Raw genomic sequence first — 12,726 nt, 5'->3', positions numbered from 1 at the left:
AAAGCCCGGGAGCTACGTGATCAGAAGAACAAGTGGGAGGAGCCTACCCTATTGATACCGCGTGGGACGCGTGTATGTGTTTGGCGCCAGAGAAGAAGAGAGGCCTCGTGATCGTGCTGAGAAGATCAGAGTGTGGCCATGTCTTTTCCGGCGATGCAGCCAATTATGGGACCAAGAATGTTCCCTGCGAGCACTGTATCGAGTACTATGCTGACCGGAACCCTGCTTACAGATACCGGTATTCGTCTGAAGCCGCAGGGGAGGTTTGTTCTTTATACCGTCTGAGACATCGAAGGGCTGGGCATGATTTGCCACAAATGTGAAGGACTGGCCGTACATCTCCATCCATTTGGTCGCTGCCCGCAATGTGGAGAATATTTGTTTGTGGTGGGCAACCTACCATGTCGCCCCGTGCTTATCGTATGGACTGAGCTACAGGTGTCGCCACAGTAGAAGCTGCTACTCCTGCTGAAAGACAACGGCAGGCCGTGACTTTGCCTGTTGTTGCCGAGAATGTTCAGAAGAGAGATGCAGCTGTTACCTATTCGTCAGCGGACATTGCTTTGATTTCCGCGTCCACTACGCCTGTCCCTGTTGTACCTGTCCAGAGGAGGGTGGGATATGTGAAGGCTTCCCGCAGCTGTGGCCGAGGCCTACCCCAGAGACTACCCGAACCGGATCCAACAAAGTCCACGACAGGAACGGGTGAGCAATCAATGGGGCATGTTTCTGGGACTGTAAACAAATATCTGCCAGCAGAAGAGCTGGGAGATTCGGAGATAGAATCCATGTCGGATCTCTCCGGTGATGATGACTTATTTGAGACTATGTCACAAGAATTGGTGTGGGCGCAAGGCGAGGATGTCGCCTCTGCTATGACTTTCCCTGAATGGACAGCCCTGAGTTCTGGGAAGACATCACCTTGTGTGGAGCCACACAGCACTGTAAATGAGACATTGTCAAAAGTTGCTAGTTCACTTCAGACACCGGCTGGGTATAGGGTGAGCAAGTCATTGGATTCATATGTGCCTCCGGGTATGGGAAAAAATAGATCCTTACCGAAACTTGCAGGTTTGCAGAGAATGTTGAACAAGCGTGTAGCTACGGAATATGGTTTGGAGTTCCCTTATGTCCCTCAGGACATAATGCAAGTGATTGAAGCTAACCGGGAGCTTTGGTGCAGTGAAGCTGTTTGGGACTATTTGTCTGTACCTAAGCCTTTCCGAAAAACTGGATGTTCTGTTGCTATGGATGAGCGCTTCAGTGGATGTTTTATGCACTGGAACTATGGTCTGCACATTCATGCTGACAAGGTGGTCATTTGCAGGCCCGGAAAAGATGACTGTGTATTTCATCACTACAGTGGATAAACAGGGAAAAACTCTGACATTGCCAGATCCCCCGTTTTATTGGTAATTATGGACAAAAGAACTTTGGGATAGTTAGTTAGTTAGTGTCAGTATATAGATCTTCGTGGTCAAGATCTGAATACTCATCTCAGTGTTTTAAATCCAAGGATAAGTAAATAGTATATATAGGGATGGACTCCTAAAGATTATTCTGATGTGCATTATGGGAAGAGAGTTTAATTTTTTTCAAATGAGACTTTGCTCCTGAAACTGTATAGGTTGTATGTGTGTTTAATATGTTTTCCTTTTCAGGAACCATTTGATGTCCAATCAAGTTATTAGGATTTTCAGCTAGGTAGATAGTGGGGTTATGTACAGTCATAGGATGGTTTTGTTTGCGGATGTGAACATATTGTTTTACAAATGTTAATCTTATAATGTCTTTCTACTGTCTTTCTTCTTTGCCTAAATCCAAATTTTAAGCTCAAATACCTGCTCTCAGGCTTGGGAGTTATTATTTTGTGACAGACGTTGATGAGATCGTCTATTGTAGTGGGGGAAGTATGTAGCGCTGGTAGATTTTTCAATCTACCGCTGATAGGTAAATCTTGTGGGTTACTTTTTAGAGGAAGTTAGATTTGCCTCTGTTCCAGCTTGGCTGAGTTGCATGTCGTTCCACACTGTGCCGGTGGGTGTCGTTGTCACCATCGGCTGGTGTTGGAAAAGCAACGTGTTGAAGCGTATGAGTGCTCCTCTGTCCCGGAGACAACTCGGTGGAGGTGGTCCTCCGAGTTGCATTCTGGGAGAGGGTGTTTATGTGACAGACGCCATGTTTAGGGGTTCGTTTTCAGCCACCTGCTGGCCCTCCTGGCCGACAGGTATGCGTTAAGAGTACCACCTTGTGGCCCTCCGTTCCGGAGGCCCACGTAGCTGCGGCGTGTGGGTGGGACCAGAAGCCTGTCTGGGGCCTACCACAGCAGCGAGGAATGGTCCTGAGCAGTCTATCCAGAGTAAAGAAGCTAGACAACCGAGAAGATCCCAGGGGAGGACCCGTCATGGAAGGATCATGCAGAGTGCTGGTCTGGAGAGGGACCTGGTGACTCGGTTGGAGGACGTATCCTGAAGTAGTCTTACTGCATAGTACTGCCGGGTTGACTTAAAGTGACATACTGTGTCTGACATTCATTGCAAACCAATACATCCTGTGGAAGAGGATCGTACGGGTTTTATTCCAAACAAGTCTGTGGCAGAGACTTTTGTTCGTGCTACGTACTGGCTGCTAGGCAAGTGAGAGAGGCCTATCCAGGCGGGCAAAGATTGAGTCCCACAAGGGGAGTGCATTCAATCATTCAACCGCAAGTGTTCAAGTTCCAGAGTATGTCCTAAAGAATACTAAGGAAAGGTATTTGAGCTTCCCTGCAATTTTCCTTTTGCCTCTTTGCTGCTACTTCCTTTATGGTTTGTTCAATAAAGCATCGGAAAAATCTACTCAAGTGTTGGTGTCTACATCGTCCAGAGGTAAACTCAACAGGACCCTAGACTCGGTGCCGGTGAAACAGAGGTATCAAGAGTTACGGTAACAGCCCGCTTTAAACCAGCAGCTCCACTGAGAGTTAGTGCTACACTTGGGTGGGCTCCGAGCACAATGCTCTGCACTCCGAGTCCACCTTTTTTGAAGCCTATTAGAGCCTATGGCTCTAATCAGGTGCTTCAAAAAAACACCCCCACCGCTGTAATTCAGGCGCCTGGCGTCCGAAAAGGGGTGCCTTTTCGGACGCCTGAATAGGGGATGGCTACAGTGGCCATGGATAGGTTCATGCTATGCTTGAATCTATCCATTTTACATATAGAGGGGTGCCGTGACAGAGGGGGCGGATCCCGTTCACCCTGAACGGACACACTACTAATGGTTGGCCTACAGGTTCCTAATATAAAAGAAGCCTGGTTTCTCTACACTGCACCATCATAAACTACTCCGGCACCTTGACTCCTCTACAAATTTTTTTTATAAAGGGGAACTAACCCTTTAAATATATATTGAATGGATTGACTTGGCTGATGAGGTGGAGCAGGGGGCACTTGTGGAACGGGTGCTTCTGTCTTAAAAAGGTTTATCACAGACCTCCTAGATGTCTAGCATCCTGTTAAACTAATGCTCATGGTCCTCCATGTAATAAGAGAGGTGTCATTTTATTCTTTACCTAGCGGTATCCGACTGTACTCCCTCGGAATACTAATTCCATATGTCTACTAATAAAACTGCTAGGAAGCACGCATCCAGCAAACACAGACGAGGCACCATGGCACGTATATCCTAGCAACAGTGCGTAGCTTTGCTCCAGATGTGATTTAAATTCTGCAGATGTAAAGAGCTGACTTTATATCAAGGTCAGCTCTGTAGCTGTATGTGGCTGAAGAATAATCTTACTACTCAAGATGACAAGGAAATCTGGGTCTGTAGGGTAATTGCACACAGCCAGGTGACCTGCTTTCTAAGATTTAAGAAGGACGCAGGAAGAATAAACAGACCTGAGACAGCTCAACAATGAACCTGAATGGAAGTGTTCCACCGTGGCTCTGGGGCATTAGCATAATAAATGCATCTGCTGATTTTTCCATTAGAATTAACTTGGCTTTTACCGGGTCTGTTATTCCATTCATTGACTTTAATAAGGTGCTAGACTATTTTGCACCCTAGCCACTTAAGGACCAGCCTCGTTTTGGATTTTAGTTGTTTACATGTTTAAAACAGGTGTTTTGGCTAGAAAATTACTTAGAACCCCCAAACATTATATATTGTTATATTGTTATATTGTTATACTTTTTTTTTGCACCGTATTTGCGCAGCGGTCTTATAAGTGCACTTTTTTTGGAAAAAATTCACTTTTTTGAAAAAAAAAAATAAGACAACAGTAAAGTTAGCCCAATTTTTTTTTATATTGTGAAATATAATGTTACGCCAAGTAAATTGATACCCAACATGTCACGCTTGAAAATTGCGCCCGCTCGTGGAATGGCGTCAAACTTTTACCCTTAAAAATCTCCATAGGCGACGTTTAAAAAATTCTACAGGTTGCATGTTTTGCGTTACAGAGGAGGTCTCGGGCTAGAATTATTGCTCTCGCTCTATCGGTCGCGGCGACATCTCACATGTGTGGTTTGGCCACCGTTTTCATATGCGGGCGCTACTCATGTATGCGCGCGAACTTGTCGGGACAGGGCGCTTTTAAAAAAATTTTTTTTTTTTCTTATTTATTTTACTTTATTTAATTTATTTTTTCACTGTTTTTTTTTTTTTTTTTTTTTTTAAATTTGGATCACTTTTATTCCTATTACAAGGAATGTAAACATCCCTTGTAATAGAAAAAAGCATGACAGGTCCTCTTAAATATGAGATCTGGGGTCAAAAAGTCCTCAGATCTCATATTTAGACTTAAATGCAAAAAAAAAAAAATGAAAAGTCGTTTGAAAAAATGACACAAAAAAATTGTGCCTTTAAGACAAATGGGTGGAGCTGACGTAATGACGTCGCTTCCGCCGTCCTATGGTATGGAGATGGGTGGGGGCCATCTTAGCCTCACTCGTCTCCATACCTAAGAAGTGAGAGGACCCGATCGCCTCCGCCGCTACCGACGCAGGAGAGCGGCGGGAGGGGGGGTGGCACCTCTCCCGCCGCCGATAACGGTGATCTCGCGGCGAACCCACCGCAGAGACCACCATTATCGTGTACAGAACTGCCAGCCCTAAAGATGGATACCTCGGTGGTGGCAGCAGGTGCTGCCGTTACCGAGATATCCATCTTCAAAGTAATGACGTATATATACAATGGCCGGTTGGTAAGTGGCTAGGCAAGACCAGCTACTTACACCCCCCCCCCCCCAACGTTGGCTCCATGCAGAGGACTGGGGATCTGGGAATGAGTGATGTTGCGCACGGCTGGCACAGCACCTCCTTGGCTAGACACCTCTTCTTTACAGATTGGCTGAAGTTTGCAGGAGACGACTTCATCTTCGGATAGCATCATCCAATCCTGTCCAGGACAGTGACACTAGGACCCAGAAGTGATGTTTTACACATTGCTTCCGGGTCATTAACAAAAAACAAAAAGGGGAGATCAGCGAACAGGCATTCGTTGATCTCCCTCCCTTCTACCGGTGGCACCCACCATGCCAGTCCCAGGTATGCTGAAGGGAGTGCAGAGCCTGGGAAGCATGGCAGGGAAAATGGGGGACGTGGAAGCGATCTGGAGGCTGCACAGCAATTGGATAATTTCCACCTGACAGTCAGCCAATCAGATTTACACGCACTCAATAAGATGCTTCCTGTTAGTTCTATTTACACTTGTGTTGAAGGAACATTAAAATGTGCAGCTGAGCCCCACTTTTACCATCTCCCAACCACTCCCCATTATGCTGAAAAGTACAGCAGCGAGGGGTTTTACATAACACCCTGCCACTATTGCCATACCATGGTGGCAGTGCCTTTGCACCATAAACGTGGAGTGGTTGTGGGACGGTAAAAGTGTGACTCAGCTGCACATTTTTAATGTCCCTCAAACACAAATGTACATAAGAACTAACAGGAAGCATTTCACTGTGCTTATGTGATAGTCATCATTATCATGATGATGATCACGCAATCCAGAAGGTGCTGTATGTCTGTCTGTATACAGCATATGGCTGTATCTCTGTCTGTGCCGCAGACAATGGGTTCCCATTGCTGCCTGCGCACCCGTTTCCCATTGCTGCCCGCGCACCGGGTTCCCATTGCTTCCTGCGTGCCGGGTTCCCATTGCTGCCTGTGCACAGGGTTCCCATTGCTGCCTGCACACCAGGTTCCCATTGCTTCCTGCGCGCTGGGTTCCCAATGCTTCCTGCGTACCGGGTTCCCATTGCTGCCTGTGCACCGGGTTCCCATTGCTGCCTGTGCACCGGGTTCCCATTGCTGCCTGTGCACCAGGTTCCCATTGCTGCCTGTGCCTTCGACCACCTCTCTGTTGCATCACCTCCGACTGCCGGGCTACAGCCCACCTTCCGCCTTCCCCAGTGGAGGAAGGGATAATCACTCTTGCAGTGAAAGAATCACTCTGCCAGTGAAAGGCTGTGAGCAGCTGTGGCCGGCCATCACTGATCAGCATTGCAAAATGCAGTGCGGCTTTAGCAGCCTGCACCCGAAATTTAAAGAAGAGTTCCTCTCTGCTCCTCGCCTCGGAAAACTTAAATAATGTTACAGCAGGGCCGGATGTACTGCCCTATCAGCGGCTCTGGCTACGCCCAAAGCGGCTGCCTAGTTTGCCTAGTGTTAGCGCCGGCCCTGCACTTAGGGATACACACATTCCATAAATATCTGAAATGGGAAGGAGGAATACATGTGGTTCCTATTCTCTATGGACTGTCTTTTATATCAGTAAAGGTGATTGCATTGGAGTGCGGCTATCTGGAATTTCTTCACCACATTGCTACTGCATGCAGAGCCAGCACCAGGGCCGGGACAAGGGGTGGGCAGAAGGGGGCAGCTGCCCTGGGCACAGTGGTATCATGCGAGGTGGAGGGGCACAACAAGGAGGTTGGGGGGGAGGGATTTGTGTTGGGAGGGAGAATTTAGGGGGCAGTAGGGGATAAGATTTGTTCTAGGAGGGGAAATTTGGGGAGATGTGCCAGTAAAGGTAATATGGTGGGGGGAAGGGGATGACTGGGGGTATTTGTGCTAGGAGGGGAAATTTGGGGGAGATTTGTGCTAGGATGGGGGATTGGGGAGAATTTGTGCTGGGGGCATATGGGGAATGAGAGGATTTGAGCTGAGGGGGGTGCAAAGATTGGTAAGGAGATTTCAGTTGGAGGCGGATTTGTATTGGGAGGAGGGGGAATTTACGGTTAAGGGGTAAGCTTGCAGATTAGTGCTTGATTTTTACTTTTTCTGGGTGGGGGGGGATTTGCTGACACATAATTATCATACATCTTGGGGGTGGGGGGGGAAGGGGGCGCAACTTGGCATTTTGACCCTGGGCTCTAGATGACCTTGTCCCGGCACTGGCCAGCACCCTTTCTACGCAAGGTAGGTCAGAAGCGGGAGCGGTATATTACTTGTACATTTAAAAGGAAACTAACATTTGTATCTGAACATGTGATCATATTAAAGGGTTAAACCACCCAAACGTGATATTATAGCTGTAGGTGCAGTCTGGCGAGCCAAGTCAGCACTGTTTTTTTTATGTTTCATGGACACTCTTGCCATAAATTTCAGCTTTGTTCCTTTCCTCCTTGGAAGCTTTTGTGTTCCGGACTGAAGGATGAGCTTGGGTTCAGTGCACTTGGCAGGGAGCTGTCATCTCCACCCACTGCCACCCGATCAACTGAGGCTACGACATTCCCCACCTTGCAGATACACAAAAGGATAAGGGATGCTCATGACATCATTGACCTAATATAGCCACATGGCTGACGGGTGCATGTACAGTGCTTTGAAAAAGTATTCACACCCCTTGAAATTTTCCACATTTTGTCATGTTACAACCAAAAACGTAAATGTAGTTTATTGAGATTTTATGTGATAGACACAACACAAAGTGGTACATAATTGCCTACACACGATCAACCAAAGTCCGACGGAATAGTAGTTCATAGCCAGTAGCCAATAGCTGCCCTAGCGTTGGTTTTTACCAGTCGGACTAGCATACAGACGAGCGGATTTTTCGACCGGACTCGAGTCTGTCGGACAGATTTGAAACATGTTTTAAATCTAAGTCCGTCCAACTGGAGCCCACACACGATCAAATTGTCCGACCAAATCCGGTACGCCGGACCAAGTCTGCCGTAAAGTCCGCTCGTGTGTACGCGGCATAAGTCCGTCAAACTTTTGAGAAAAAAAAAGTCCGCTGGAGCCCACACACGATCGAATTGTCCGACGGACTCAGGTTCGCCGGACCAAGTATGCCGCAAAGTCCGATCGTGTGTACGCGGCAATACTCAAAAAGACTTGCAGCTGTAATTGCAGCGACAGGTGGTTCTACAAAGTATTTGTAAAAAATGTTGAAAACCATTTATCAGTTCCTTCCACTTCACAATTATGTGCCACAGTTATGTGCCACTTCTATCACATAAAATCCCAATAAAATACATTTACGTTTTTGGTTGTAACATGACAAAATGTCAAGGGGTATGAATATGTTTTCAAGGCACTGATAAACAAAGGAGTTGAGTCCATCCAGAATGCATTCCAGACCTTTCAGATCTGGTATAGATTTTAAAAGGGACCCTATGCAAAAAAAAAGTTTGGAGTCCCCCCAAAATCCATACCAGACCCTTGAGGTTGGTTACGGATTTGAATAGGGGACCCCATGCAAAAAATAAGAAAAAAAGGAATGGGGTTTCCCCCAAATGCATACCAGACCTTTAAGATCTGGTATAGATTTTAAAAGGGGCCCTATGCAAAAAAAAAAAATGTGCAGTCCCCCAAAATTCTGTACCAGACCCTTGGGGTCAGTTATGGAGTTGAATGGGGAATCCCACGGAAAAAATAAGGAATGAGGGTACATGGGGAGGGTACTTTGCCAGGGGGTGAGCCACTTCCCCACAACCCTGGTCTGGTAATTTTGGGGGTCTGCAGGAGGAGGGCTTATCAGAATATGAAAATAAGGGGCATCCAAAAACCTGCCCCCCCCCCCCCCCCCTATTTGAATGATCAAGGAGTACATAGTACCCAATCTCAAAAAAGTACACCATAAATAAACACACTGATGCTTTTTGACAAATCCTTTATTAATATAATAAAAAAAAATCCAGCTACGCAGATCCCTGTCAATCACGATGAAGGATGCCTGCTGACCCTTATCTAGGATAAGGGTCTGGCAAAGATGAATGAAATCCCCAGGCATTTGTTTATGAATAGAAGGAAGCAGCCGTGAGCTGTCATTTACCGGCAATTTAAACAATAGTTTGTATGCATTGCACAGATGTGCCACGTTAGAGGCAGTTTGGGGGAATTCCCCAGAGATGGTATTTAAAGGAATTTAGATTTTTTTTAAGGTTTCACTTTAAGCAATATTAAAATTGCTGCTCTCCACCAAACAGAGTTTAAAACATTTTCTTTTTTTTTTTTTTTCTTTGCTTGGTACATGTTCCCCACGGTATTGCCCAGCCCCCTTGCCATTTGTCTGACAGTTCCTTGCCTTTTAGTCTAATAAATGGCTGTTACTGATTTCTAAGATTTGGCTCCCATAGATTCAGAATTTGAACTTCAGTAAAGTTTACATAACATTGAAGCCAGATACATTTAGCTCATCGTTAATCACTAGAGGGGAATCGCCAGCAGGAGGAAGAATGTTCTAATTCCTCTATATAGATCTTTTGTTCATTTAGAATACTGTGTCCAGTTCTGGACAGTCCAGTGGCGGTGCGTTCATTAGGGGCACCCGGGCACCGCCCCCTCTGCCACGCCACCCCCCCTGTGTAGAATGGATAGATTCATGCATTGTGGCCTACCACGTGGTCCACAGCCTACAGATCCAGCCCCAGAGAGTCCAGATGTTGCCCGCTTGCAGAAGGATGCCCTGCAGCAGCTCTGAACATGGTGGAACGCTCACTGAGTCAGCAGACTGATCGCAATCTCTGGCCATCTGCAACAAGAAGGATCGTATGATCATCCCTCTGGGAGGCTGCCGAATCCTATCAGGATTGGTGAGGGGGGCTTTTGCCCACAGATCCCATTGCCTTTCATAAGTACTACACTCTGAACACTGTGCACAGACAACATTCCCTTGGATTACATATAGGATTGCTACCAGTTATCTTGCCCTGTTCATTATCACTTTGCTACATTAAGCAATTCTTTTTCTATGAGCTCCAACTTGCCGGTGAAGACAGTGCAAGGCCTTGCTTTTAGGACATTATTGTTTATTGCTCTTAAAGGGCACACTTTACTGCTAGTACGTTATCTCTCATTAGGATTAAAGGTATTATAGGCCGACCCTGGGTTCTTCTTTAAAGCAGAAACATTTTCTTATATTCACCAAGGTATCTCAAGGTATCCAATTGTGATTGTGTATATTGTTGTCATTCACTTCTCATTACTAACTGTTATTCCTGCAAGAATTATTTCAACCTAGTCTTGGCTGTAACAAGGTCTTGGCTGAATAATCCTTAATTTAAATGTCTCTTCTTGAATAAGTAAAAATCAGAGAGAGTTGAAACTACTTGCTTTGTGTCCATGTATCATTTAAAGGTATACACAACATGTCTGAACCTAGAGTGACAGAGGGGCTGGAGAGTTCACAGGGTCATGGCTGCACAGGAGAACATGCATTTCCAAGCAACCCCCGAGGGGGGCAGTGCTACACTAGTCAGTACCAGTTTGCACTTTTAATGTTGGGTGTCCTACTTGTGTGGATGTTGCTGCATTTTGTTAAACTATTTGAATCGTTTTTAGATTTTACATAGTTACATAGTAGGTGAGGTATGAAAAAGACACAAGTCCATCAAGTCCAACCTATGTGTGTATGATTATATGTCAGTATTACATTGTATATCCCTGTATGTTGCGGTCATTCAGGTGCTTATCTAATAACAATTGATGCCCCCCGCTGAGACCACTGCCTGTGGAAGAGAATTCCACATCCTTGCCGCTCTTACAGTAAAGAACCCTCTACGTAGTTTTAGGTTAAACCTCTTTTCTTCTAATTTTAATGAGTGGCCATGAGTCTTGTTAAACTCCTTTCCGCAAAAAAGTTTTATCCCTATTGTGGGGTCACCAGTATGGTATTTGTATATTGAAATCATATTCCCTCTCAAGTGTCTCTCCTCCAGAGAGAATAAGTTCAGTGCTCGCAACCTTTCCTCATAACTAATATCCTCCAGACCCTTTATTAGCTTTGTTGCCCTTCTTTGTACTCGCTCCATTTCCAGTACATCCTTCCTGAGGACTGGTGCCCAGAACTGGACAGCATACTCTAGGTGATTACCAGAACGTGTTGGTCCCTTATTACAGGGGACCACACAAAACGAGTGGCTGCAACCCCAGCCCGGGATCTCTCTGGCAAGCCCTGGTCTCCAAGGTGTCAGCAAAGGAGATCAGCAGACAGGATCAGCAGGAACCAGTAATGCCAAAAAAACAAAAATACTCCACATAGTGTGAACCTGTTTATATTTATTGAAGTATAAAAAACAGGTGGCAACTTACATAAAAAGAAGGGTAAAACGCATGTAAAAGAATTAGCTGGCCGGCCTGTACAAAGCCTGTATGCTTCCGGGACTTAGCGGTGACGTCAGGGCGTAGCTCCTCCTCCCTACGTCGTTTCGTCACAAATTGACGTGGTCACGGGATATGAGCGGCGTCTCGACGCACCGCTTAAATAGCAACCTAACAGCTACAAACAACTAACAGCCTAGCAACCCCACCCCGCTCTGAGTCACAGGATCTGAATCACAGGGCGCCATCTTACTCTAGGGAAAGACTATGGGCAAAACCAACAAGGTGGCTGAGGCCATAAGCAATGGATCACCCATGGGGATAGACTTACATAATATCTGGAGAAATCAAAAAATATAAAATATGATGAACATCATAAAATATGAAAAAACTGGATAATTCATACAAATAAAAACAGTAATACCATAACCGATGTCATCATTGCTAAAAACAAAGCTTTCTAGTGGTGACATCTCCCAATTACTAATTTGAACGTTAAGGATGCAGCCACCAGAGCGGACTGTTTTACATGGACTGAATTTATATCGTCACAATATATTCACTCTCACAGTTGCTATTTAATCACGTTATGGGTTATTCGATACACCTACTGTCATCTGTAGATACCAATATATATCAGTAATTATTGGTTTGTTATTCACGCAATATTTGTTTGGTTTATATTTTTGCAAATCTCATTGTTTAGCGCGACTTTTTATTTTATTTATATTAATTTGGTGTAGTATAACACTTATAGTCGCAGCTTTTTTCATTATTTTTTTAGGTTTTTTATTCATAGCGCAGTATTTTACATTTAATAATACTCTAGGTGCGGCCGGACCAGAGTCTTGTAGAGCGGGAGAATTATCGAATGGGATGGGATGGGAATGGAATGCCTCGTGACTGTCCATAATTTTAGAGAGTGCCTCGAAATTGTCCATAATTTTAAAGGGTGCCTTGAATGAAAAAAGTTTGAGAAACACTGCTTTAACATGTACAGTCTTGGGAAAAGAAGGGACAGAGGGGACATCATTGAAACCTTTAAATACCTGAAGATTGTGAATAAGGTTCAAGAGGGCAATATATTCAATATGAAGCCAAGATTAAGAACATGGGGACATGACCTAAAACTAGCAGGACTGGAAGAGTAGTTGATGTTTGGAGCAGACTTCCAGAAGAGGTAGTCTGTCCGTCA

The 12,726-nt window shown here is 45.3% G+C and overlaps 1 protein-coding gene across 1 annotated transcript in view; it reads left to right on the top strand.

Annotated features, from left to right (window-relative positions):
• Window positions 1-12,726, top strand: part of NOX4 (NADPH oxidase 4) — a 348,347-nt gene that overhangs the window by 114,200 nt on the left and 221,421 nt on the right. The gene's annotated exons all lie outside the window — the stretch shown is intronic.

The sequence above is a fragment of the Aquarana catesbeiana genome, linkage group LG02, assembly GCF_042186555.1.
Source record: "Aquarana catesbeiana isolate 2022-GZ linkage group LG02, ASM4218655v1, whole genome shotgun sequence".
NCBI classification, from domain to species: Eukaryota; Metazoa; Chordata; class Amphibia; order Anura; family Ranidae; genus Aquarana; species Aquarana catesbeiana.
Note: the sequence above shows the minus strand (reverse complement) of the source record. Positions and strands in the feature narration are given on the sequence as shown.